Raw genomic sequence first — 27,798 nt, forward strand, 5'->3', positions numbered from 1 at the left:
AATGCGCTTCTGGAAGAATGGTCAAACATTCCCATAGACACACTCCTAAACCTTGTGGACAGCCCTCCCAGAAGAGTTGAAGCGGTTATAGCTGGGTGGGCCAATTCAATATTTAATCCTACTGACTAAGATGCCATTGAAGTTCACGAGTGTGTAAAGGCAGGTGTCCCAATACTTTTGGTAATATAGTACAGCTGTATTTTAGCTTTCATGAATGAAACACAATCTATGAATGGAAGAGGCAGACCTTTTATTTATCCTCCTTTCACAGATCTTGTTTCATTGATGGAAGCTATAATACAGCTTATGTAAATGGAGGAGATTGATGGAAAGAGTGGGCCTAGTCACCACTCTTGATGAGGGCAAATAACAGGACCCTTGGCTAGTAATAACTCCCCACTACACCAGTAGATTACCGCTGTGGGGGTTGGGTTGGGGGTATCAGGACTGAAGATTTCAATTATAACCTTAGCCAGCAAGGCCAAGGGACACTACACATTAAAGAGGAAGTAAACCCTGATGGGTTTACTTCCTCTTTGATTCCCTGCAAAGGTAAAGCATAACGGACTACTATGCATTGCATAGTAGTCCCTTATGTGTCACTTACCTGGCACAGGAGCCAGCGAAGTCACCACTGTCCCCTGTAGTTCCGAGCGTCCATCTTCTTGGTGGGTCTCCGTGGGTCTAGCTGCTCCGGTGCTGTGATTCGCCAGAGCAGCGATGACGTCACTCCCGCGCATGCGCACGGGAGCCGACACTCGCGGCATATCTGCGGCTTACCCAGTGCGCCTGCGCGCCGCTGTCTACGGCGCATGCGCCATAGACAGCAGTGGCTGTCTTCAGGTAAATATCTCCTAAACCGTATAGGTGTAGGAGATATTTCTTGGACCTACAAGTAAGCCTTAATCTAGGCTTACCTGTAGGTCAAAGTGGTTTGTAAGGGTTTACAACCACTTTAACTGTAAGTAGCATCCCTATGTTGATTAAAAATCAACAAACTTTTGACTAAACATATATTTTAATACACGGGTCTTCAAACTATGGCCCTCCAGTTGTTCAGAAACTACAATTCCCATCATGCCTACTCATGTCTGTGAATGTCAGAGTTTTACAATGCCTCATGGGATGTGTAGTTTCGCAAAAGCTGTAGGGCCGTAGTTTGAGGATCCCTGCTTTAATATTTTAGCTACAATAGACCTTTTAAAGTTCACTATAGAAGCAGTGTTTTTTTTTTATCTTCTTTTCTTTTATTTTTTATGAGAAATAATGATCCAATAATAGCCTATATCATGTGATTAGCTACTGCTTAAAAATGCAAGGAAGGTTCTCTGACTCAGAAGGCCACTCCAACCACAAGGTCACTAATACATAGGCAAAAATGAGGTTGAGCATGTGTGTACTGGCTGAAGCTTACTTCTGGGAATTAAAGAACATTTCACAACTTTTATTTTTGTTACTGATAGGACAAACATTACTATCGCACATCCTGTAGATTTACAATATTTCTGAGGCCGTGAAGGAATTTTGACAGATGATTTAAATCCATAAAGACAGCATAGTGACCTAAGGATTTGTCCTGTAGATGCCGATGAGCCTTTGACTTCTACAGAGTTCTTTGTCGCCAGCGTACTGTTTTATTTGGTTGGGTACCATTAACGAATTCTCTTTAGCTTGGGCTGAGAAATACTTTGATCTGTCCTTTGAAAACTTTGTAAGAACCCTTTACTTTTGTGTCTGGGTGAGAGCGACTTGGATACGTGTTAGCATAACTCATTCATACTTTGTAGTTAACATCCAGATCATGAACTGAGCTTTCAGTTCCGAAACAATGAAGCCTAGCATTCTAGCTTTCTTTCACTTGCAAAGGTTATTGAAATTGGGTTATTCTTTGAGTGTACCCATTATCACTTTGGCTACAGAGATTTTGACAGAAAAGTTTCTACACTGCGTCATTGTGTTATTTTTAGTGGAAAAAAGCTTTAAAAAAAAAAAAAAATGAGCCTACTTTATAAAAAAAGCTTCAATTTATATTTACTTTATAAAAGAAAGTTAAAAGGTAACAATCCATTAAAAGTTAAACTGAGAACCATCCATTTAAACCATTCCAAAGCTGAAATCTACAGCCAGCTTCTTAAAAACATGTGATTTACGAAAAGCACATTTCCTGAAGAGGTGTGTGAGTGTCTCTAAACAAAAAAGGTTCTGTGCAACATTCCAGCCCTATCCTGGGAAAATAAGCTGGAATGAGATAAATGCTGACAGTCGTAAAAGATTAAACGGAGCTAGTTAAATTATTGTTAACAGCTGTTAACATAGTCTACCAACTACTGTTTTTCTTTAACAGTTAAGCTTCCTATAAAACGAGAATGTTTTAGTTTTAAATATGTTAATTGTCTCAAGTGGACCTAAACTGTAGGACAAGGGTCTCTGAACTTTTCAGTATGAGAGCCTCAGCGTATATTTTCCAAATTGTCCATAGTTGGTATGATTCAAAAGAAATTCAAACCAAACTTGAGCCCATAAAAGTCCCACACTTATATCAGGGTTCCCATCAGAGTCTGGTATAAACTGGCTAATAGTCAATTACCCTACTTAGGAGAGATTTTCCCTCACTCCCTGTTAGGACTACAGGACAGGAAGTGAAGGTACATTTTTTGAATGGGAAACAAAAACCAAAGGGGTTTGTAACCCTTATTTACACTATGCAAGACCAAAACAAATGTTTTAAAGTGGAGCTGCACCCAAGAGGAAGCTCCACTTGTTTGCCTCCACCTCCCCCCGTTGCCACATTTGGCACCTTTCGCAGGGAAGCAAGTACCTGGTGTTGACAGGTACCCGCTCCCACTTTTGGCTAATCTCAGCCAGAAGTTCAGCCCCCTCCTCCTTCTCCTGCCGCCATGCTATTCACAAAGCACAGCAGGCTTTGCGCAGCTTCTCTGCTGGTTTCTGCTGGGATGGCGGTGGCAGCACCCGAGAGCCGATTGAAAAATCAGCTTGGGGTGAAGACACCATTGGACTTGTGGACAGGTAAGTGTCGGAATATTAAAAGTCAGCAACTACAGTATTTGTAGCTGCTGACTATTATTTTTTTCTGAAGGAGCCTGGTTTTAACTTTAGAAATACTTTCATAAAAGATTATCAGATTAAGGGTGGCTATACATGGATTGAAATTTGGCCAGTTTAGCAGGGACCGGTCCAATTTAAATTTCAATGTATGGGCAAGGCTGGTCTACAGATCAACTTCTGTACAACTAGCCTGTCGGGTTTTTCTGGAATGATTAGTACTGCAGGCTATAGCACTGATCAGTGTATTACATAGTTTGTAAGGTTGAATAAAGACACCAGTTCATCCAGTTCAACCTGAGTGAGCGTCTACAATTGTCCCTATCCCTGTACATTGCACACTCACATTGGTCCCTACCCTCAAGGAGCCACAATCCAAGGTCCCCATTCATATACTAGGGCCAATTTTGGAGAGAGGCCAATTAACCTACCTGCATGTCTTTGGAGTGTGGGAGGAAACCAGAGTACCTGGACGAAACCCACGCAGGCACAGGGAGTACATGCAAACTCCAGGCAGGTAGTGTCATGGTTGGGATTTGAACCAGTGACCCTTTTTACTGCTAGGTGAGAGTGCTAACCATGCCACCACTGTGCCACCCCTATTATGACAGTCTGTAAGTGCCCCAGCTGTTAGAACAGAATAGCACAGCAGCAACGATTCCCTCATGCACATTGAGTGTGTGGATGGGGGAATCAGGTATTTTTTTTTTCCATTCAATCCGCTGGGTAAACAAAAGAAAATAAATGATGTTTGTCCAGCTTAACTTATCTAGGCCAACACAGAGTAATTACAAACTCCCTGAAGAGAAGAGGGCTGTGGCAAGATGAAAGGGAGGCTATGCTAGGGCATGGACAGTTTCTGGAGTGTCAATCCCAAGCACACTGCAAGTCAGTACAAAATTGTTTATGGAAAGCAAGTAAGCATTTAAAAACCCGATCTCCTGTGCTTTTACATACATTTTCTTTTATTTGGTTACCTAGATCTAAATTTTAAACCTTATTAAATTACATAGGAATTTAATCATTTTTAAACACTAGTTATATAGGATATTGTACTATGAAATATAATAAGTAAATGCCAGGAAAGCTAAGTTGAGAAATTGCATTGTAACTGTACTATCTCTTTATTTTGTAAAGGGCTGCACAAACTGTTGGTGCAATATACAGTCAATTCTGTACAATAATAATACTTATATTTTGCATAAATTCATTTGATTCAAAGGGATTTTGTGTAGCCAGACAGATCTGGATCTCAGTGCTTTTGGGCCCTATAGAAGTGGCTTAGTCTGCTAAGGCGATAGTTACGCTACTGTTTTTAAATGTTTATAAATGCGAGTAGCCAGTTAATTGTCTGGAAACTCATCCAGAATGGTAATCCATTACATGCGCAATGTGTATTTAAATTAATATGCATACACTCTGTAAAGGTACTTTTAAATAGTTCTGTTTGTTGGAAACAATATAATTACTGTATGTTTTACAAGGCAATCTGTGCACATTTGAAGTCAAATTTATATGTAAACCCTAACAATGAACTTCTCGTAAACATGCCATTTACTTATGTCTGGTGCAAGAAATACCTGTTGATCATGTAGGGCAAAATAAAAGAGATAAAGAGAGATGGACTTGCGTACAACCAGATATCCCATGGATCAAAGTTTGAACGATCCCTGCTGAACCGGCTGAATTTTGATCCAAGGATGGCCAGTTTTAGAAATCCAGGGCTGTCCTGTGCACGATACCTCCTGTGTTATCCCAGAGTCCTCCCACTTAGGCCCTATGCTTTGAAGATAGAAAAAAAAATGGGAGAGATTTAGTAATAAAACTACTGAGAAGAGTTGTTACCAATTCTTTCAATTATAGTCCACAAAGGCATATATTGCCATTCCAAATTGGAAATTGGGACTGGAGTGCATTTCTGACAATCAACAGGAATTTACTTGTGGGATCTATACAGGGATAAAACATGCATTTTGTAAATTTTGCTCTGACATTTACTGTACTTAAAGTGGTATACATCTATAGTGAAACCTTTTTTTTTTGGTTAAGTTTTAAATACAGTGGGAATGTGTTGAAGTGTAATGCCGCGTACACACGACTGGACTTTCCAGTAGACTAGGTCCGACAGATTTCCTGACGGACTATCGACGGAGTTACAACGGACTTACAAATGAACAGACTTGCCCACACATGGACTAAAGTTCATTTTGAACGTGATGTGTTACGACGGGACTAGAAAGGGAAGTCGATCTCGCTGCTTTTAAATCGGAGAGATTGACACCTTGAGAGCCCCGTCGCTTGGTATGGATTTTAAAGGGAACCCCTACAACAAAAAAATGGCTTGGGGTCCCCCCAAGGTCCATACCAGACCCTTATCTGAGCACACAGCACCCCCCCTAAACCGTACCAGGCCGCATGCCCTCAACATGGGGGCCCCCCACCCCAAAGCACCTTTTCCCCATGTTGATGAGGACAAGGGCCTCTTCCCGACAACCCTGGCCTTGGTTGTCGGGGTCTGCCGGTGGGAGGCTTATCGGCATCCAGGAGCCCCCTTTAATAAGGGGGCCCCCAGATCCTGCCCCCCCACCCCATGTTAATAAGTATGGGGTACATCATACCCCTACCCATTCACCTGGGGAAGGAAAAAGTGTCAAAAAACAAACAAAAACATACTAGACAGGTTTTTAAAGTAGTTTATTAGGCAGCTCTGTGGATCTCCTCCGTCTTCGGGGGTCTCTTCTGACTCCTCCGCTCTCTTCTCCTGCTCTCCAGCTCTTCTCCCGCTCTCCGATTCTTCTCATGCTCTCCGATTCTTATCCCACTCTCCGATTCTTATCCCGGGCTCCTCCGCCATCTTCTGCTCTTTTGCAGCTCTTTTGCTAGCGGTGGCCTGGTGTTTTCCATCATCTTCCGATGTTGACACGGTGCTCTCTCCCGCTGCAATGCTGTGTGCATGGTGTGCTATGACTTATATAGGCATGGGGCAGGGTCACTGGGTGATGTCACCCGGTGACCCCGCCCCTTATGAAGGCACAGTCCCAGCATGCTCCAAGAGATGTACAGTACCCTGCAGCCGAGAACCAGCGTGATCGGATCGTGCTGGAAACATTCTCGCAAGCAGGTGCTGTAGCTGCCCTTGTGTCGTATTTGGTCCATCGGACCAGCATAAAAATTAACGGGTTTCCCGCTAGGAACTGGGTCTGGTGGAGTTCCGGCGAGAAGATTTAAAACATGTTCTAAGTCCATCGGATTTTTGGACAGCAAAGGTCAGATGAAGCCCACACACGATCGAATTGTCCGACGGATTTGTTTTGTTGGACCTTTGCTGTCAAAAAGTCTGGTTGTGTGTACGTGGCATTAGTGTCACTGTCAGAGTCAAACCTGCCTCAAATCTTGTCTTTACATACAAGCCACTAATTTGCTTTTTGACTGTGGGAGGCAACCTATGCAAACCTGGGAGGAACATACAAACTCGCACTCGGTGTCAGTGGCAGAAATTGTAGTGTTCCAATATGAAAGAAGAACATAGTACTGTCCATGAGTATTAATTACTGTGTGTATGTTCATGTAGCTGATACATTGACTTCCATTACTATCCATGCGATCCATTATGGATGGTTGTTGTTGCAAACAAAAATGTAAATAGTGTAGCCATAGATTTCAGCAGCGCCTTATATACATTTGTAATATTTAATAGCAGCTAAATTTTAGACTTCTGCCCTGGCCATGATGTAGAAGGTGTGCCCTATTAGAGATAATTTGGAAACATTTTGTGTGAAAGAAGACTAAATATTTTTTTAAGATCACTTATGAAAACAGAATTATGAATTTGCAAGTTTTTTTTTATTATAAAGCAAATCTTACAAAGCAAGATTGCAATTACTGTAAATATGTTGAAGCCTATGGTTTTTTAGTGGCAACAGTAACAGCAGGTGGCACCTAGTCTCTCCAGTTGTTAGGCATATAAGCAGACTGCCAGTTTGTTTGCCTGCATATTTTATGTTTAGCTTTGTACTTAATGTTCAAAGTCCTGCCCAGCCCAGTTAGTTCCTTGTATTGCTGTGCTTTTATTTTTTTGTGTATAGCTTGTTACAGCACTGGTTACTGTTATTTAGCTCTTGGTTTACTTACATGTGATCTGTAATATAGTTGCATTGTATGGTATTTGTCTGTATTTTCAATAGTCACCCTAATGTATAAATGGGGTTACTGAAAATAATTTTGTCAAGGTGTGAGTATACTGAAAAAAATTCCCTAGGGATTATATTTGACAAAATAATTAAAAAGGGTTGTTGGCAGTGATACCACATAACTAACTTAAAAACAGTATTGTTCAGAGGTACATAATGCCTTTTAGAAAAGCAATAGGGTGGTCAGAGATGGGAAGATATTTGGGAGGATCATGCCAATAATTAATTATGAGGTGTTATCTTCCCATCCATGAATGAGTTTGCTGACCTTCTGGGTCCACTATGATTTCGCAAGGAGATTTTCCAACCAGTTGAGGAACATTCTAGGAGGAGGTAAGTACTGAAGGTACTTGTTAGATGATCAGAAATTGCAGTTGATGGCAATATTGCTTGCAGTTCTCCCTCCTTACAAACACCCATAGAGTATAACCATTGACATGTGGCCTCTACTCCATATTTCCATCGTCTTGCACTTGTTCTTCCAGTGTGAGCTACAAGCATTTTAATATGCAAGTTCAGCAATCCCCCTTGAGTGTGGTGTTTGTGTAGATAGAAGGCTACAAAAAAAAATTATATTATAATATATTATATATATATATATATATATATATATATATATATATATATATATATATATATATACACACACACACACACACACACACACACACACACACGCACACACACACACACACACACACACACTCAGAAAGTGAAGTTCTATTTCATTAAGGCTGTGGAGTCTGGCCAGAAAAAGAGTGGGTGGGTTCCCTGGTCACCACATGACTTTAAGCATTGCACATGGATATGAAGACATTAGTATCCAGTTAAAAAGGGAGGCTCTCTAATTTCTGTTGCTGGCAACAGCAGAGGAAGAGTGTCTAAGCCATAAATACTGGAAAAGCCAAGTCCTCCAATGATATAATGTATTTGGACTGTTATATTGAGAACCTTGCAACTCTCCCTTGCCATTCTTTAGTGTATTGCCGCATTATAGTCTTTTAGATCCAACCTTCAGAGACCAGTTGGTGGTATTACTAACCCAATTTTGATGGATTGATGTATGGCCTTTAACCACTTAACGACCGAGCCTCTTTTTCAGACTTGGTGTTTACATGTTTAAAACAGTTTTTTTTGCTAGAAAATTACTTAGAACCCCCAAACATTTTATATTGTTTTTTTCTAACACCCTAGAGAATAAAATGGCGGTCATTGAAATACTTTTTTTCACACCGTATTTGCGCAGCGGTCTTACAAGCGCACTTTTTTTGGAAAAAATTCACTTTTTTTAATAAAAAAATAAGACAACAAAATTAGCCCAATTTTTTTTTATATTGTGAAAGATAATGGTACACCGAGTAAATTGATACCCAACATGTCACGCTTAAAAATTGCGCCCGCTCGTGGAATGGCGTCAAACTTTTAGCCTCAAAAATCTCCATAAGGGACATTTAAAAAATTCTACAGGTTGCATTTTTTGCGTTACAGAGGAGGTCTAGGGCTAGAATTATTGCTCTCGCTCTACCGATCGCGGCGATACCTCACATGTGTGGTTTGACCACCGTTTTCATATGCGGGCGCTACTCACGTATGCGCTCGCTTCTGTGCGCAAGCTCGTCGTGACGGGGTGTTTTTAAAAAAAATTTTTTTTCTTATTTATTTTAATTGATTTTATTTATTTTTACACTGTTTTAAAAAAAAAAAAATGGATCACTTTTATTCCTATTACAAGGAATGTAAACATCCCTTGTAATAGAAAAAAACATGACAGGTCCTCTTAAATATGAGATCTGGGGTCAAAAAGTCCTCAGATCTTATATTTGGGCTAAAATGCAAAAAAAAAAAAAAAAAAAGAAAATCTGACATTAAAAAAAAATATACCTTTAAGAGGTATGGGCGGAAGTGACGTTTTGACGTCGCTTCCACCCTCCTATGGTATAGAGACGAGTGGGAGCCATCTTAGCCTCACTTGTCTCTATGCCCAGCAGATGAAAGGACCCGATCGCCTCCGCCGCTACCGACGGCTCCGGTAAGCGGCAGAAGGTGCGGGAGGGGGGTGGCACCTCTCCCGCCGCCGATAGCGGTGATTTCACGGTGAATCCGCCGCGGAGACCATCGTTATCGTACAGCCGACCGCCGCCTGAAGAGATGGATATCTCGGTTGTGGCAGCAGCTGCTGCCGTTACCGAGATATCCCTCTTCAAAAATAGGACATACATCGTCGTGCGGCGGTTGGCAAGTGGTTAAAGCACCACGTGAAAAAAAAAAATTAATAAAAAAGAAATCTAATAAAAACAATTTTTGCCACTTTATTTTATTGCACTGGATTAAAGTTTCTTGCACTGGGCAATTTATATATCTATATACAGTATCTCACAAAAGTGAGTACACATTTTTGTAAATATTTTATTATATCTTTTCATGTGACAACACTAAAGAAATTACACTTTTCTACAATGTAAAGTAGTGAGTGTACAGCTTGTATAACAGTGTAAATTTGCTGTCCCCTCAAAATAACTCAAAACACAGCCATTAATGTCTAAACCACTGGCAACAACAGTGAGTACACCCCTACGTGAAAATGTCCAAATTGGGCCCAAAGTGTCAATATTTCCTGTGACCACCATTATTTTCCAGCACTGCCTGAGATTCACACGTTGCCACTGGAGACCTCTTCCACTTCTCCTGGAGGACATCACAGACCTGGTGGATGTTAGAGACCTTGTGCTCACTCACTTTCCATTTGCGGATGCTCCACAGAGGCTTACTAGGGATTAGGTCTGGAGATATGCTTGGCCAGTCCATCACCTTTACCCTCAGCTTCTTTAGCAAGGCAGTGGTCGTCTTAGAGGTGTGTTTGAGGTCATTATGTTGGAATATTGCCCTGCAGCCCAGTCCCCAAAGGGTGGGGATCATGCTCTTCTAGTACACAGTACATGTTGCTATTCATGGTTCCCTTAATGAACTGTAGCTCCCCAGTGCCAGCAGCAGTCATGCAGCCCCTGACTATGACACTCCCACCACCATGCTTGACATGCTTGACTGTAGGCAAGACACACTTGTCTTTGTACTTATCATCTGGTTGCCGCCACACACGCTTGACACCATCTGAACCAAATAAGTTCAGACCACAGGACATGGTTCCAGTAATCCATGTATTTTGTCTGCTTGTCTTCAGCAAACAGTTTGCGGGCTTTCTTGTGCATCATCTTTAGAAGAGGCTTCCTTCTGGGACGACAGTCATGCAGACCAATTTGATGCAGTGTGCGGTGTATGGTCTGAGCACTGACAGGCTAACCCCCCCACCCCTTTAACCTCTGCAGCAATGCTGGCAACACTGATTTGTCTATTTCTCAAAGATAACCTCTGGATATGATGCTGAGCACGTGCACTCAACTTCTTTGGTCAACCATGGCTTGGCCTGTTCTGAGTGCAACCTGTCCTGTTAAACCACTGTATGGTCTTGGCCACCATGCTGCAGCTCATTTTTAGGGTCTTGGCAATCTTCTTATAGCTTAGGCCATCTTTATGTAGAGCAACAATTCTTTTTTTTCAGATCCTCAGAGAGTTCTTTGCCATGAGGTGCCATGTTGAACTTCCAGTGACCAATATGAGACAGTGAAAGCGATAACGCCAAATTTAACACATCTGCTCTCCATTCACACCTGAGACCTTGTAACACCAATGAGTCACATGACACTGGGGAGGGAAAATAGCTAATTGGGCCCCATTTGGACATTTTCACTTAGGGATGCACTCACTTTTGTTGCCAGCGGTTTAGACATTAATGGCTGTATGTTGAGTTATTTTCAGGGGACAGCAAATTTACACCATGATACAAGCTGTACACTCACTACTTTACATTGTAGCAAAGTGCCACTTCTTCATTGTTGTCACAAGAAATAATATATTTACAAAATGTAAGGGGTGTACTCACTTTTGTGAGATACTGTGTATATATTTTATTGATCTATATGTAATTATGAATGTATGCAGTATGATGGCACTTCTTAGCCCTTGTACACATGGTCGGAGAATCCGTCGGAATGTGTCCTATTGGACCGTGTCGTCGGATAATCCGACGGTGTGTGGTATGCATCGGACTGATTCCATCCGAATATCCGTCGGACCCAATTTTCCAACATGTTGGAAATATTTCCCAACCAACAGATTCGATCGGACATACTCCGATCATGTGTAGAGAATTTTGATCGGACCAAGTGCCACGCATGCTCAGATCAAATTCCTACATCAAAGCTATTGGCTACTAGCCTGAATGTAGTCCCATCGTAACGAAATTACGTCATCATGTTCTGAAAGATCGGATTTTTCGACAACTTAGTCCGACCGTGTGTATGCAACAGTTTCGGACACAATCCGTCGGACTAAATCCGACGGACAAAATCCGACGGATTTGGTTGGCAGAATCTCCGACCGTGTGTACAGGGGCTTAGATGGTTATGGCTCAGTCACAGTTTGTAACTTTATGGCCCTTAAAATAACAGATTTTCTATATTGAATCCTGTCTAAAGCATAAGGTTCTTTCAAACACTCATGTTAGCAAAACCTTTTTGCTAGCATCAGTTTACAGTTATAGCCACAAAACATAATATTTATAACCTAAAATAAATAATTATTTGACCCATGTATGCAACAACAAGGGTAATTTTCTTAATTAATTTGGTGCGTGATTCTTTTTTCTTACGTAATTTTCTGGAATTGCTGCAATAGAAACAGCTGTGAAAAAAGACAACACCCAAAACAACATAGAAAAAAAAATAACTGACACAGCAAAATTCTGTTAACTTTATCTAATGACTTCAACCACATTATATAAGATCCCAGTGAATCTGTTCAAATCCCAAACTTAACTGGAGCCAGACACAGTGTGGGTGGTCCAAATGGCTGATTTCATGTGATTTGTTACCAGATGTTATGAAAGATTACGGTTTTTGTTTGTTGTTATGTTTCTATCTTACCTCCATGTGCGATCATTTTGTCTCTGAATTTGAAGATGTACCATTCCGACACTGCCGTTTAAATCAAGCACCTTTAAAAAAAAAAAAAAAATCTAAACCTTGTGAATATTGTGGAACTATTCACCTTTCAGTAACCATGACTGTATATTTTTTTTTAAAATAATTAGAAGTGTGAATGAAAAAGGAGCAGAAAATGACATGGTACATTAACAAATCATTAGAATCACTAGAATTGTCAACACTAATACTTTTCTGTTTCTATCAACAGTTTATGTGATATGTTTAAAAGCATAACAATCAAGCAATGCGCTATAATAAAACCATGTATCACTGACTGGAGATGCAATCCTAAAAAAATAATTTCAGTATTTTCATATTTTTAATGATAAAGGGGCTTCCCTAAACAATACCAGCCCAACAATTTAGCTAGAAAACCCTGATGGCTGAAGGCTTGTGGCCCTATGCCTTTCGAAATTGGAGAAAAAGTTAAAACTGGCTTAAAAAAATGGACTACTCAAAACAGACATCAAACTATTTCATACCACCCAGTTCACAAATGGTGGCAATATTTTAATGAGATTTAGTCTAAGCCCTTGTACACACGGTCGGAGATTCCGTCGGAATGTGTCCGATCGGAGCGTTTTGTCTGATATTCCGACTGTGCGTGGTCTGCATTGGACTGTTTCCGTCGGACCAACTTTTCCAACTTGCCGGAAATATTTTCTGACAAAATGCTCCGATCGGACATACTCCGATCATGTGTAGAGAATTCCGATCGGACAAAGTGCCACGCATGCTCAGATCAAATTCCTAGACCAAAGCTATTGGCTACTAGCGTGAACATAGTCCCGTCGTAACGAAATAACGTCATCACGTCGGATTTTCCGACAACTTTGTCCGACCGTGTGCATACAGTTTTGGACAAAATCCATCGGACGAAACCCGACAGATAAAATCTGACGGATTTGGTTGTTGGAATCTCCAACCGTGTGTACAAGGGCTTACATATGTAGGGAGGAGACCTGGCATTTAAAAAAAAAAAAAAAAAAGACCACTTGAATTATGCTTAGATATTTTATCACAAGGAGCTGGATAATGAAGGCAGTGGGTTGGATCCCTTCAATTATGAAATTCAGTCTTCCTAACTGGAAATTATCTGCTGGTTAAAGAGTAAGTAAGCCCCAAACTAAAGCTGCATTTACACTACAGCACTTTGAATTGCGGGCAAATTTTCCACGACCCGCATTGCTTTTGAGGTGTCAATCAAATGAACGGCATCTCAAATGTGAGTCCCGCAATTTGTCTTTCACACCTCGCGGCTGTCAAATCATGCTCAGATTCAAATCTGCCCGCGAATTCAAAACGCTGTAGTGTGAATGCAGCCTAATAACTTCTTTTGTGTGAATATCAGCTTGTAGTAACTCTAATGCCATATACACATGATCAGATTTTCCCGACGGGAAATGTTGGATGTGAGCTTGTTGGCGGTAAGTCCGACCTTGTGTATGCTCCATTGGACATTTGTTGTTGGGATTTCTGCCAACAAACGTTGGTTAGCATGCTCTCAATTTTTCTGCCAACAAATGTGTCTTGTAGTACTTTCTGATCGTGTGTACACAAGTCCGTCACACAAAAGTCCAAAGTACAAACACACATGCTGGAAATCAAGGACGAGCCGGAAGTGCTCGGTTTTGTAAAACTTGCGTTCGTAAGAGAGATATCACATACTTCTTGTACGTCACTACGTTCGTAATTGTTGGCCAACATTTGTGTGACCGTGTGTATGCAAGACAAGTTGGAGCCAACATCCTTCGAACAAAATTCCAGTTTTGTTGTCCAATCGTGTGTACGCGGCATAAGGCTGCATTCACACTACAGCGTTTTGAATCATGGGCAGATCTGCTGCGAATCTGCCCGCGATTTGACAGCGCTGATGTGTGAATGGCAAATCGTGGGAACTAGCATTTGAGATGATATTCATTTCAATGACACCTCAAATCGTGGTTTGGGGTCTGCACACGATAAAACGTGCTGCAATCACAGCAATCCACATCGCGGGAAGCATGGCACCCCCAAAAAAGTTCTGGAGCTTCTTTTGGGCAACTTGCTTCCCGCGATGTGGATTGCCGTGACTGCAGCATGTTTTATCGTGCGACAATCGCGGCAGACCCGCACTGTGATTTGAAGTCTCATTTAAATGGAGGGCATCTGAAATGGGAGTTCTACGATTTGTCATTCACACATCAGCGTTGTCAAATCGTGGGCAGATTCGTGGCAAATCTACCCACGATTCAAACCGCTGTAGTGTTAATGCAGCCTAATGAACCAAAAACATTTTTCACTGGCAGGGATGCTTCAAATGATCAGCTTTTATTTTATGTATTTATTTATAAACCTTCATCCCAATTTGCTAACTCTGTACATTTAACACTACCACCAATGCTGCGGTCTGCTGTGCCTCTTGTGCCCATTCTTCCAGAGTTAATAATGCAGGTGTTAGTAGTGCAAGTATAAGGGTAAATGGTGCTACCTATATAATGAAAGGTGACAGACTCTGTTCACTTGTTAGGTGCTATGTGCCTCTATAGTGACTAATAAAAGTGCATATACCAATAGTGCAATCCTAATAAATTACCAATGTGCATATACCAGTGGTGCAAATCTCATTAGGTTGCCAAATAAATATGAACTTGATATAAATAACTGTTTAAAAGTGATACATAAACCGTGATACTCCAATACCAAAAATGCAAGTATATAAAAAATAAATAAATAAAAATAAATGTATATATAAAAATAGTCCCAAAAGTGTAAGACAAATATTAAATAATAAAAAAATATAGTTGAAATGATATAAAACGACCCCAAAAAATTAGCGTGCCAAGTCCAAAAAATACATAAAAAAAAAAATCAATCCAACCAAAGTCTTATGTGATAATTAAGTGCTTGGTGATGATAAGCACAGGAACAAAATCCAGGTGACTTTTAAGTGCCCCCCCTCTTGGGTCCCCACTCACCAGCTCCAATAACCCCTACAGGGGGATCTCGCATAGCATATAGGCTTGATGTACAGATACTGTTTCTCAAGATAGATCATTCAGCCAGGCTCCAACCTTTCCAACTAGTATCCAGCTCCTATGGACTTTCCAAGGATATCCCGCAGCTGGACCGAATTAGGTGTGCAAAAGATCTCTCTCTAAGCCCAGATCAACTAACTGTGCTCCTCTCCTAATGCTTTCTCCAATATCCAGTATAAAAAAAAATGAAGCCTTACAATCACTTTAAGGTTAATATAAAAAAGTTAAATAATAACAAACATGTTATAATTACCTGTTCTGCGCAATGGTTTTGCACAGAACAGCCCCGATGCTCCCCTGTTTAGGTCCCCCACCGTTGCTCCTGTCGCCTGCTCTTCAGCCAGTGCCTCTAATAGTAAGCAGTTTACTCTGGGGGCACTGGTGCATGCTTGTTTCCAAGCCCCGCTCTATGCATCCAAAAGACACACAGAGCTGCAGCTTGGTCTTGCTCTCTCCTCACTGGCAATGATGTCTCAGCCAATTAGGAATGAGAGACCCAGGAGAAGCTCAGCTCTCGTTCACATTGCTGGATCGAGATGGAGCTCAGGTGAGTATTAGGGGGTGCTGGCGGGGGGTAAAATGCATGAAGGTAAAATACATAAAGGTAAAAAACCTTCAACCTTTAGAACTAGTGGAACTAAACCTAATTTTTAAAAGACTGGCAACTTTTTATTGCAGAAGAGACATGCTATGTCTCTTCTACAATGACACACACTTCCCTTCCTGCTCAAAGTCTTCTATTGAATGAACACTGCGCATTCCTGGCATACTCCAGCTGTGCCGGAATGACTGACTCCTGTGCTTGGGATGGCGCTACCCCCTTGCTGGCCAATCAAGACCTGGAAATCCAAGACCTGGAAGAAGATGACAGCGGCTGGAGAAAGATATAAACTCTGTATCGCTAGAAAGTAGAGGTATTTCTGGGGGTTTAGTTCCACTTTAATGATTTTATTGAGTCATTACTTATATAATTGAAACTGTGTCCTTGGTTTGGACAGACTTACCATCTAACACATGTCGTTTTCTCTTTTCTCACTTTTCACAAGTTGATGTAAGGCCTTGCTAGGTTACTAGGTGCCAAAGTAGGTGCAGCAAACACAAATGATGCAATTCACACTCTATAAAAAAAAAAACCTTCATAAATAAAAAGTACAGCAAACAGTGTTAATGACTAACTAGATGTTCCTTTTACATTCATTACTTTATAAACTCCGAATATTACTGTATATTCAGTGCTCCTATCCTGTGTACTTCTTACAATATTTGTGCTAAAAAAAAAAAAAAAAGAGTGCCAGTGTACCTACTAATTTTCACACCCAGAAATAACCTCTGCATGCAGGTCTCTTTCAGCAGAAGATTGCTTTGCCTGTTTAGATGCAATAACATTCCATGGAAACTAAACATGGCTTGTCTTTTCTAAATAAATACTCCATAAACTCTACATTGCTTTTTAACTTCTACTATAAATATCCTGAAAAGAAAAGAAAACAAAACAAAACAATGGTACCACTTCAATGTATTGGTTTAGTTACCATGTAGTACATTCACTGCAGTTGCATCAAGACTGAGGTGCCAATTTTATCGCTATCACCGTTCAGAACAATGCCAGTCCACAGACCCTTGGTCTTTTTTATTGTAATTATTCTGGATTTATATAGCTCCAACAGTTTGCACAGCGCTTTACAACATGGGGGCAGACAGTACAGTTACAATACAATTCAATACAAGAGGGATCAGAGGGCTCTGCTCCTTAGAGCTTACAATCTAGAAGGGAGGGTCACGTGATACAAAAGATAATAACTGTGGGGGGTGATCTGATGGAGAAAATAAAAGTACAGTGATTAGGTGGAGGCAGAATAGGTTTCTTTGAAGAGGAGGGTTTTCAGGGATCGCCTAAAAGTGGTCAGAGAAGGAGATAGATTGGAGTAGGGGGTTCCAGAGGATGGGAGAGGCTCAGGATAAGTCCTAAGGCAAGCATGAGAATAGATGACAAAGCAGGAGGTCTTGGGAGGAATAAAGAGAATGATTTGGTTGGTATTTTGAAACTAGGTTAGTGATGTAGTTGGGGTGCAGAGTTGTGGCTGGCTTTGTAAGTTGTTGTTAGGCCTCATGCACATGGACGTTTTTACAGCCACTTTTTTGAGCGTTTTTTGCAGCTTGCATGTTAGTCTATGGCTTCATGCCCACCTAGGCGTTTTTGAGCTGCAAATGGCATAGGCGTTTTTAAGCTGTAAAAAAACCACAGGACCAGTGCGTTCCGTGGCACGGAGCTAGAGCTGTAAAAACGCGAATCGCAGAAAAACGCACATAAAGGCGCAAAAACGTGCATAAATGCGTAACATAATTTCTTTGTTTTCTTTTTTATAAATTCTTTATTTTTTCATGTTTTCTTTCCATAGATTTCACATTACATTTCGTTATATATATCTACAACTTCTTTAACAGCTATAACAGTCTTATAATATTTCAATCCATACCTCAATTCCACGTCATCCTCCCCCATCCCTCACCCTTCCCTCCCTAAAAAATTTATAAATAAATATACAAACTAAAAAAATAAAAATAAAAAAAAAAACGGAGTTTTCACTATAATCCCCCCCCTCACCCCCCCCCCCCCCCCCCCCACAACCTGCCTGCTCTATCATATTTCAAATGTTTTACATCATACTTTCTCTATAATTTAGATATGGGGCCCAAATCTTCTGATATTTCTCATCTTGATCTCTCATTGTCATTGTTAAATTTTCCATTTGTTGGATTTCTGCAATTCTCTGAAACCACTGTGCTCTATCTGGAGGGCTGCTTTTTTTCCACAGAACCGGAATACATGCCCTTGCTGCTATCAATAAGTGTCTCAGCAAAGAATTTTTGAATCTTTCTATTGCCATTGGGATGTCCAGCAACAGAAAAGTTGCCGGTTTATCTCCCAGGTCAATTCCTGTAATCCTTACAATAGTATCGGCTACCATCTCCCAGAACACTCTAATTTTTGGACATTTCCAAAATATATGTAGTAGTGTTCCCTCTGCTCCATGACATCTCCAACATGTCTCTGATATCTGGGGGTACATTTGATGTAACACTTTTGGTGTTCTATACCACCTAGTGAGGATCTTATATCCCCCTTCTTGATATCTGCTTGCCATCGAGGCCTTTTGATTAAACAACAGCATCTTATCCTTTTGTTCTGGGGAAAACGTAGTCCCTAAGTCTCTTTCCCAAACCTGCAGAAAGGGCAATTCTTGTGAAGTCTCCTGTTCTTTTAACATACTATAAAAATAAGACATCAGATGTCTCAGTTCCTCTCCTTTCAAACAGATCTCTTCAAACTCAGTTAATGCCCTTACAGTGGTGTGAAAAAGTGTTTGCCCCCTTCCTCATTTCCTGTTCCTTTGCATGTTTGTCACACTTAAGTGTTTCGGAACATCAAACCAATTTAAACAATAGTCAAGGACAACACAAGTAAACACAAAATGCAATTTGTAAATGAAGGTGTTTATTATTAAAGGTGAAAAAAAATCCAAACCATCATGGCCCTGTGTGAAAAAGTGATTGCCCCCTAAACCTAATAACTGGTTGGGCCACCCTTAGCAGCAACAACTGCAACCAAGCGTTTGCGATAACGTGCAATGAGGCTTTTACAGCGTCCTGGAGGAATTTTGGCCCACTCATCTTTGCAGAATTGTCCTAATTCAGTTACATTAGAGGGTTTTCGAGCATGAACGGCCTTTTTAAGGTCATACCACAACATCTCAATAGGATTCAGGTCAGGACTTTGGCTAGGCCACTCCAAAGTCTTCATTTTGTTTTTCTTCAGCCATTCGGTGGTGGACTTGCTGGTGTGTTTAGGATCATTGTCCTGCTGCAGAACCCAAGTTCGTTTCAGCTTGAGTACATGAACAGATGGTCGGACATTCTCCTTCAGGATCTCTTGGTAGACAGCAGAATTCATAGTTCCTTTTATCACGGCAAGTCTTCCAGGTCCTGAAGCAGCAAAACAGCCCCAGACCATCACACTACCACCACCATATTTTACTGTTGGTATAATGTTCTTTTTATGAAATGCAGTGTTCCTTCTACGCCAGATATACCTGGACACCCACCTTCCAAAGAGTTCCACTTTTGTCTCATCGGCCCACAGAATGTTGTCCCAAAAGTCTTGGGGATCATCAAGATGTGTTGTGGAGAAATTGAGACGAGCTTTGATGTTCTTTTTGCTCAGCAGTGGTTTTCTCCTTGGAACTCTGCCATCCAGGCCATTTTTGCCCAGTCTTTTCCTGATGGTGGAGGCATGAATGCTGACCTTAACTGAGGCAAGTGAGGCCTGCAGTTCCTTGGACGTTGTTGTGGGGTCTTTTGTGACCTCTTGGATGAGTCGTCGCTGCGCTCTTGGGGTAATTTTGGGCAGCCGGCCACTCCTGGGAAGGTTCACCATTGTTCCATGTCTTCGCCATTTGTGGATAATGGCTCTCACTGTGGTTCGCTGGATTCCCAAAGCTTTGGAAATGGCTTTATAACCCTTTCCAGACTGATAGATCTCAATTACTTTCTTTCTCAATTGTTCCTGAATTTCTTTGGGTCTCGGCATGATGTGTAGCTTTTAAGGATCTTCTGGTGGACCTTACTGTGTCAAGCAGCTCCTATTTAAGTGATGCCTTGATTGTGAACAGGTGTGGCAATAATCAGGCCTGGGTGTGGCTAGAGAAATTGAACTCAGGTGTGGACAACCACAGTTATAGTATGTTTTAACAAGGGGGGCAATCACTTTTTCACACAGGGCCATGATGGTTTGGATTTTTTTTTCACCTTTAATAATAAACACCTTCATTTACAAATTGCATTTTGTGTTTACTTGTGTTGTCCTTGACTATTGTTTAAATTGGTTTGATGTTCCGAAACACTTAAGTGTAACAAACATGCAAAGGAATAGGAAATGAGGAAGGGGGCAAACACTTTTTCACACCACTGTATTTCTACGTATACTTTTGATTTAGATCTAATAAAGGCTTCTAATTGCCTCATTCTGAAGGGATCTAGCCCTAATGTCATTCCTTTTTCAATAACATTTTTAGTCATTAACCGATTGCCTACCGAGAAATGACAAATTCTGCTCATGCCTCTGTCTCGTATTGTTTTAAATTTTGGATCTGTCATTCCCGGTAGAAATGCTGGGGTACCAAGGATAGGAAGGAGCGGACTGGGAATTCTTGAAATAGATGTTTTTCTAAATACTCTTTTAGTTATTCGTAATGTCTCCCCTAGTATTGGATGTTTTCTCATTCCTATTGGTATTTCTGTATCTGGAATCCACACTAATCCTTCCAATGGGATATCTATCGCTGCTTGTTCTGTCTGTATCCACGGTTTTTCGTTTTTAAGCCTACACCATTCCACTACTCTGGCTAAATGTGAATCTTCCTGGTATTTTATTGGGTCTGGGAGTCCTATCCCTACTTTTCCTTTGGGGAGTACTAAAATATCTCAACATACTCTTGCTGGTTTCCCAGCCCAGCTCAGTTGGGGGGCAGAGTTGTGGCTGGCTTTGTAAGTTGTTGTTAGGCCTCATGCACACGGACGTTTTTACAGCCGCTTTTTTGAGCGTTTTTTGCAGCTTGCATGTTAGTCTATGGCTTCATGCCCACCTAGGCGTTTTTGAGCTGCAAATGGCATAGGCGTTTTTAAGCTGTAAAAAAAACACAGGACCAGTGCGTTCCGTGGCGCGGAGCTAGAGCTGTAAAAACGCGAATCGCGGAAAAACGCACGTGCATAAACGCGTAACATAATTTCTTTGTTTTCTGTGGCATCGTGGGAAATTTGGGAGTGCTATAGCCAAGAGATGTGTTTCTTTAAAAAAACACTACTTAATGCTAACGCTAAAAAACGCAGAAAAACGCCAATGCAAAACGTGGTAAAAATCATGTTTTTAACGCCGATTTTTCCAGGCGTTGGAGCTAGGTTTGCAGCCAGTTTTTTAAAACGTCCGTGTGCATTTAGTATTAGGAATTTAATTTGTTGGGTGAGTGACAGCCAATGGAGGGAATGGCAGAGAGGAGTAGCAGACACTGAACGATTGGTAAGGTGGATGAGAACTTTCTTTTGGTGGTATTTGATCACCCTTGTGGTTTTTATTTTTTGCGCTATAAACAAAAATAGAGCGACAATTTTGCAAAAAACGCATTATTTTTTACTTTTGCTATAATAAATATCCCCCGAAAATATATATAAAATTTTTTTTTCCCACAGTTTAGGCCGATACGTATTCTTCTACATATTTTTGGTAAAAAAATTGCAATAAGCGATTATTGATTGGGTTGCGCAAAATTTATAGCGTTTACAAAATAGGGGATGGCATTTTATGGCATTTTCATTAATATTATTTTTTACTAGTAATGGCGGCAATCAGCGATTTTTATTGTGACTGCGACATTATGGCAGAAACATCGGACATTTTTGATACATTTTTGGGACCATTGTCATTTATACAGCAATCACTGCTATACAAATGCAATGATTCCTGTGTAAATGACACTGGCAGTGAAGGGGTTAACCAGGGGGTGGCAGTGTAGGGGTTAAGTGTGTCCTAGGGGCGTGTTACTAACTGTGGGGGGCGTGGCTGTGTGTTAGTGAACACTGATCTCTGCTCCAATCACATGGAGCAGAGATCAGTGTCATTTGTTGCTAGGCAGAACGGGGAGATGCTGTTTACATCGGCATCTCCCAGTTCAGCCTCCCCGTGAGACGATCGCGGGTATCCCCGCAGCGATCGAGTCCACGGGACCCACGACCGGACTCGCGGGGGTCCCTACCGGCACACACGCACGCTGCCGGCGGCGCACACGCGACGGCAGGGTGGCGAATATAAATGGACGTACCTGTACGCCAATTTGCCTGCCTGTGCCATTCTGCCGACGTACATCGTCGTGCGCCGGTTGGGAACTGGTTAAATAGGTTGATAGCAAGCTTTTGACAGGGATCGGATGTGGGCCTGACAGTTCAGACTCCAGGATTACACTAGCTCCCTGTCATGTGGGGACAGGCTGATAGTTGTGCCATGACAGATGATCTTAATGTCAGGGGAAGGAGCACATGGGGGAGAAAATGTTATGAGCTCAGTTTTGGATAGCTTGAGTTTTATTAAGTGATTGATACAACATTTATTAAAGCAGAGATTGTAAAGTTATACTTACCTGCTCTGTGTAAGGGTTTTGCACAGAGCAGTCCTGATCCTCCTTTTCTGGGGTCCCCCTGGCAGCGCTCCTGGCTCCTCCTCTTTATCGAGTGACCCCACGGAGAGCCACATTCCATTAGGGGCACCCGTGCGGGTGTGCACCCGAGTCCCGCTGCTGCATCCATGGACACAGACAGCAGGACTCAGTCTCACCCCCTGTGTCACTGGATTTGATTGAAAGCAATTGGCTCCTGCTGCTATCAAACTATCCAATGAGGACCCCAAGACAGCAGCTGGAGCTCAATTTTCATATTTAACTCAAAGCCAACCTTCAGTAATTTTTGCATCTTTCCATCCTTATACTCTTTGATCGCCTCTATGGAAGTTTGGAGTGACATCATGACGTTACTTCTGGTCCAGGCTGGAAGTACATTTTTTTGTTTTTTGTCTTTTTAGCAAAAGATTAGAAAAGCATTTTTTTTTCTTTTTTGCAAAAGATACATTTTCTTTATATATATATATATATATATATATATATATATATATATATATATATATATATATATTTTTTTTTACTTTTAAGTGTAAAGAAAAGATTTGGAGTCTTTTTGAAACACACAAATCCCTGTTCTGTCAGGGGAGAGGAGACAGATTGTTTGTTCCTAGTAAGTAGGAACAACGATATGTCTCCTCCCCCAGTCAGTCCTATCCCCTCACAGTTAGAACACACTAACTAGGGAACACATTTAACCCCTTGATCGCTCCCTCTAGTGTTAACCCTTTCCCTGCCAGTGACATTTTAACAGTAATCAATGCATTTTTTATAGCACTGATCGCTGTACAAATGCCACTGGTCGGTCCCAAACATGTGCCAAAAGTGTCCGATCTGTCCACCGCAATGTCACAGTACCGTTAAAAATCGCTGATCACCGTCATTACTTGTAAAAAAAATAATAATAATAATAATAAAAATGCCATAAGTTTTTTGCCATAGTTTGTAGACGCCATAACTTTTGCGGTATTTATACTCTAATTGCGATTTTATTTACCAAAAATGCGTAGAAGAATATATATTGGCCTAAACTGATGAAGAATTAAAAAAAAAAAAAAACATGTTTGGGGATATATAGCAAAAAAAAAAAAAAAAAGAAATATCAAAATTGTCACTCTTTTTTTGTTTATAGCGCAAAAAATTAAAACAGCAGAGGTGATCAAATACCACCAAAAGAAAGCTCTATTTGTGGGGAAAAGGAATGCAAATTTTAGTTTAGGTACAGCATTACGTGAGCGTGCAATTGTCAGTTAAAGCGACGCAGTGCCAAATTGTAAAAAGTGCTCTTATCAGGAAGGGGGTAAAATCTTCTGTGGCTGAAGTGGTTAAGAGTTCCCTTCACTGGAACTAAGAGACCAAGCCCAATCCCTGAAAAACAACCTCACACCATTATCCCCCCCTCCACCAAATGATTTGGACCAGTGCACAAGGCAAGCTCCATAAAGACATAAATGAGCGAGTTTGGGGTGGAGGAACTTGACTGGCCTGCACAGAGTCCTGACCTCAACCTGATAGAACACCTTTGGGATGAATGAGAGCCAGAGCCTGACCTCACAAATGCACTTGGTCAAACATCCCCATAGACACATTCCTAAACCTTGTGGACATCCTTCCCAGAAGAGTTGAAGCTGTTATAGCTGCAAAGGGTGGGCAAACTCAATACTGAACCCTACAGACTAAGACAGGGTTGCCATTAAAGTTCATGTAAAGGCAGGTGTTCCAATACTTTTGGTATTATAGTGTATCTAGCTATAAAATGGGTTTGCAGTGACTGTATATACACTGTGTTGAGGTATATAGATTTTGTTGAGGTATATACACTTTGTTGTGGTACATACACCGTGTTGTAGTGTATACACTGTGTTGTGGTATATACACTGTGCTGAGGTACATACACTGTGTTGTGGTACATACACTGTGTTGAGGTACATACAGTACACTGTGTTGTGGTATATACACTATGTTGTGGTACATACAGTTCACTGTGTTGTGGTACATACACTATGTTCAGGTACATACACTATGTTGTGGTATATACACTGTGTTGTGGTACATACACTATGTTATGGTATATACACTGTGTTGAGGTACATACAGTACACTGTGTTGTGGTATATACACTGTGTTGAGGTACATACATTATGTTATGGTACATAAAGTACACTGTGTTGTGGTACATACACTATGTTGTGGTATATACACTGTGTTGAGGTACATACAGTACACTTTGTTGTGGTATATACACTGTGTTGAGGTACGTACACTATGTTGTGGTACATACAGTTCACTGTGTTGTGGTATATACACTATGTTGTGGTACATACACTATGTTCAGGTATATACACTGTGTTGTGGTACATACACTGTGTTCAGGTATATACACTGTGTTGTGGTATATACACTATGTTGTGCTACATACACCGTGTTGTGGATTATATACACTGTGCAGAGATATATACACTATGTTGTGGTATATGCCCTGTGCAGAGGTATATACACTATGTTGTGATATATACATTATGTTGTGGTACACAGAGCACAGCTGATCCATCCTGGTGAAGCGAACCTCTCCCTCTGCTCTAGGACATGCCTCCTCCACCTTTTACTAGCAGCACGTCTCCCCATTGGTGGCCGGGGTAGGGGCTCGCTATCAGACACGCCCCCGGTAGCCGGCACGCTGCGCAGATTTAGTAGTGCGGAGTGTGATGTTCGCCTTCTCCCGTAGGATGTAACGGACCTATGGACGTCCCTCATACCGGACACGTGATGGACCGCCGTGCCCAGCATTACTACTCTCACCATCCACAGGCACTTAACTGGTATGTAGTACACTATAGACAGACGTGTATGTACAGTTACTGCCCATAGACTTCTCTCTTCTATGGGGGTTGTGATCACCATACAATTTGACATCTATGTGTTGTGAGCACCTACCTGCTCTGTCCAATCAGGGAGGTCCTTATACATGGAAAAGGATTGTACAATCAGATTGTAATGTGTGTGTGCGCTGAGCTGACACTCTGCAAATCACTACACTTTGGGAAATGTGCACGGGACGTTGGTTCCACGCACCGCGTCCTGGTGTGAACAGCCCCTCCCGTGCGATACGTCTTGACAAGCCATTCGCTTGAACGGACCACAGAATAAGAAGTGCTAAAAACGCAACTCCGCCAAAGCACCATGCGACTTTGTAGCCAAACGCGCTGCCCTTGTGATCTGCGCTTCGGGGTTAATAATACATTGGAAACCACCTGCTGATCTCAAGGGCGGTGCGGTAAATGTGCATGAAACACACGTTTCCCACACCTTTCTGGTGTGATCTAGAATGGAGTGATGTGTACATGACTCATCGTACCCCAAGATTGCTGATTTTAGAAATCTCAGGACCGGGTTCACACCAGGATGTAAAAGTGCATTACGTAAAATCAGTGTCCAGATCACGCCATTCCTCCATCCGACCAGTTCACACCAGAATGTGGTGCGGGAAAAGCACGTCCTGTCCACATTTCCCACACTGTGTTCAAACGCACTGCCCTTGCGATCTGCACGTGGTGGTCAATGTATTGTTAACGACACCGCAAACAGATCACAAAGAGCATTTGCAGGCACCCAATTGCATGGTACCTTAGTGCGGTTTGGTGCAGTGCATTTTTTTGTGCTACTTTTTCTGTGGTCCATTCAAGTGAACGGGTTGTCAAAACGCACTGTCCTGGAATGTGGGAGAATCAGCCCTCAATGACACACTTTGAACTGCTCTCACCCAGATTTTTTTCCCCCCATCTAGAACAAGGGTAGGCAACCTTTTGAGCACAGTGTGCCAAAACATGTTTTCAAAGAAATTGAGCGTTACGATTTTATAACAAAAAAATGTCAACTTCACATTCTCAATCGCTAAAAGGATTTTTTATAAAGAAAATGCTGTAAACTACTCGAGTAGTAGTGAGAAATTAACATCCTGCACTCTTACACCTCAGATCAGCCCCAATTCATGCAGGTCTGCCCCACCACTGTAACCCTCTGCATATCTGCCCCACCACTGTAACCCTCTGCATATATGCCCCACCACTGTAACCCTCTGCATATCTGCCCCACCACTGTAACCCTCTGCATATCTGCCCCACCACTGTAACCCTCTGCATATCTGCCCCACCACTGTAACCCTCTGCATATCTGCCCCTCCACTGTAACCCTCTGCATATCTGCCCCTCCACTGTAACCCTCTGCATATCTGCCCCACCACTGTAACCCTCTGCATATATGCCCCACCACTGTAACCCTCTGCATATATGCCCCACCACTGTAACCCTCTGCATATCTGGCCCACCACTGTAACCCTCTGCATATCTGCCCCACCACTGTAACCCTCTGCATATCTGCCCCACCACTGTAACCCTCTGCATATCTGCCCCTCCACTGTAACCCTCTGCATATCTGCCCCTCCACTGTAACCCTCTGCATATCTGCCCCTCCACTGCAACCCTCTGCAGGTCTACCCCACCTCTGTACTTCCCCTGCTCTTCTGCCCCACCTCTGCACTCCCCCTGCCCTTCTGCCCCACCTCTGCACTCCCCCTGCCCTTCTGCCCCACCTCTGCACTCCCCCTGCCCTTCTGCCCCACCTCTGTACTCCCCCTGCTCTTCTGCCCCACCACTGTAACCCTCTGCATATCTGCCCCTCCACTGTAACCCTCTACATATATGCCCCACCCTCTGCAGGTCTACCCCACCTCTGTACTTCCCCTGCTCTTCTGCCCCACCTCTGCACTCCCCCTGCCCTTCTGCCCCACCTCTGCACTCCCCCTGCCCTTCTGCCCCACCTCTGTACTCCCCCTGCTCTTCTGCCCCACCACTGTAACCCTCTGCATATCTGCCCCTCCACTGTAACCCTCTGCATATCTGCCCCTCCACTGTAACCCTCTACATATATGCCCCACCACTGTAACCCTCTGCATATCTGCCCCACCACTGTAACCCTCTGCATATCTGCCCCACCACTGTAACCCTCTGCATATCTGCCCCACCACTGTAACCCTCTGCATATCTGCCCCACCACTGTAACCCTCTGCATATCTGCCCCACCACTGTAACCCTCTGCATATCTGCCCCACCACTGTAACCCTCTGCGTATCTGCCCCACCACTGTAACCCTCTGCATATCTGCCCCTCCACTGCAACCCTCTGCAGGTCTGCCCCACCTCTGTACTTCCCCTGCTCTTCTGCCCCACCTCTGCACTCCCCCTGCCCTTCTGCCCCACCTCTGCACTCCCCCT

The 27,798-nt window shown here is 42.2% G+C and overlaps 1 protein-coding gene across 3 annotated transcripts in view; it reads left to right on the forward strand.

Annotated features, from left to right (window-relative positions):
• Nucleotides 1-27,798, forward strand: part of LPAR1 (lysophosphatidic acid receptor 1) — a 220,247-nt gene that overhangs the window by 94,776 nt on the left and 97,673 nt on the right. Inside the window, exon 1 of one of the 3 annotated variants that reach the window (XM_077475262.1) lies at nucleotides 25,161-25,348. The exons of the other annotated variants lie outside the window; for them this stretch is intronic. The gene's annotated coding sequence lies outside the window, so the exon portion shown is untranslated. Of the gene's footprint in view, nucleotides 1-25,160; nucleotides 25,349-27,798 lie in introns of those variants that run through there. 3 annotated transcript variants of the gene reach the window in all.

This window comes from Lithobates pipiens, unplaced genomic scaffold, assembly GCF_037356315.1.
Source record: "Lithobates pipiens isolate NorthernLeopardFrog02 unplaced genomic scaffold, aLitPip1_a1.2 Scaffold_13, whole genome shotgun sequence".
Lineage (NCBI taxonomy): Eukaryota > Metazoa > Chordata > Amphibia > Anura > Ranidae > Lithobates > Lithobates pipiens.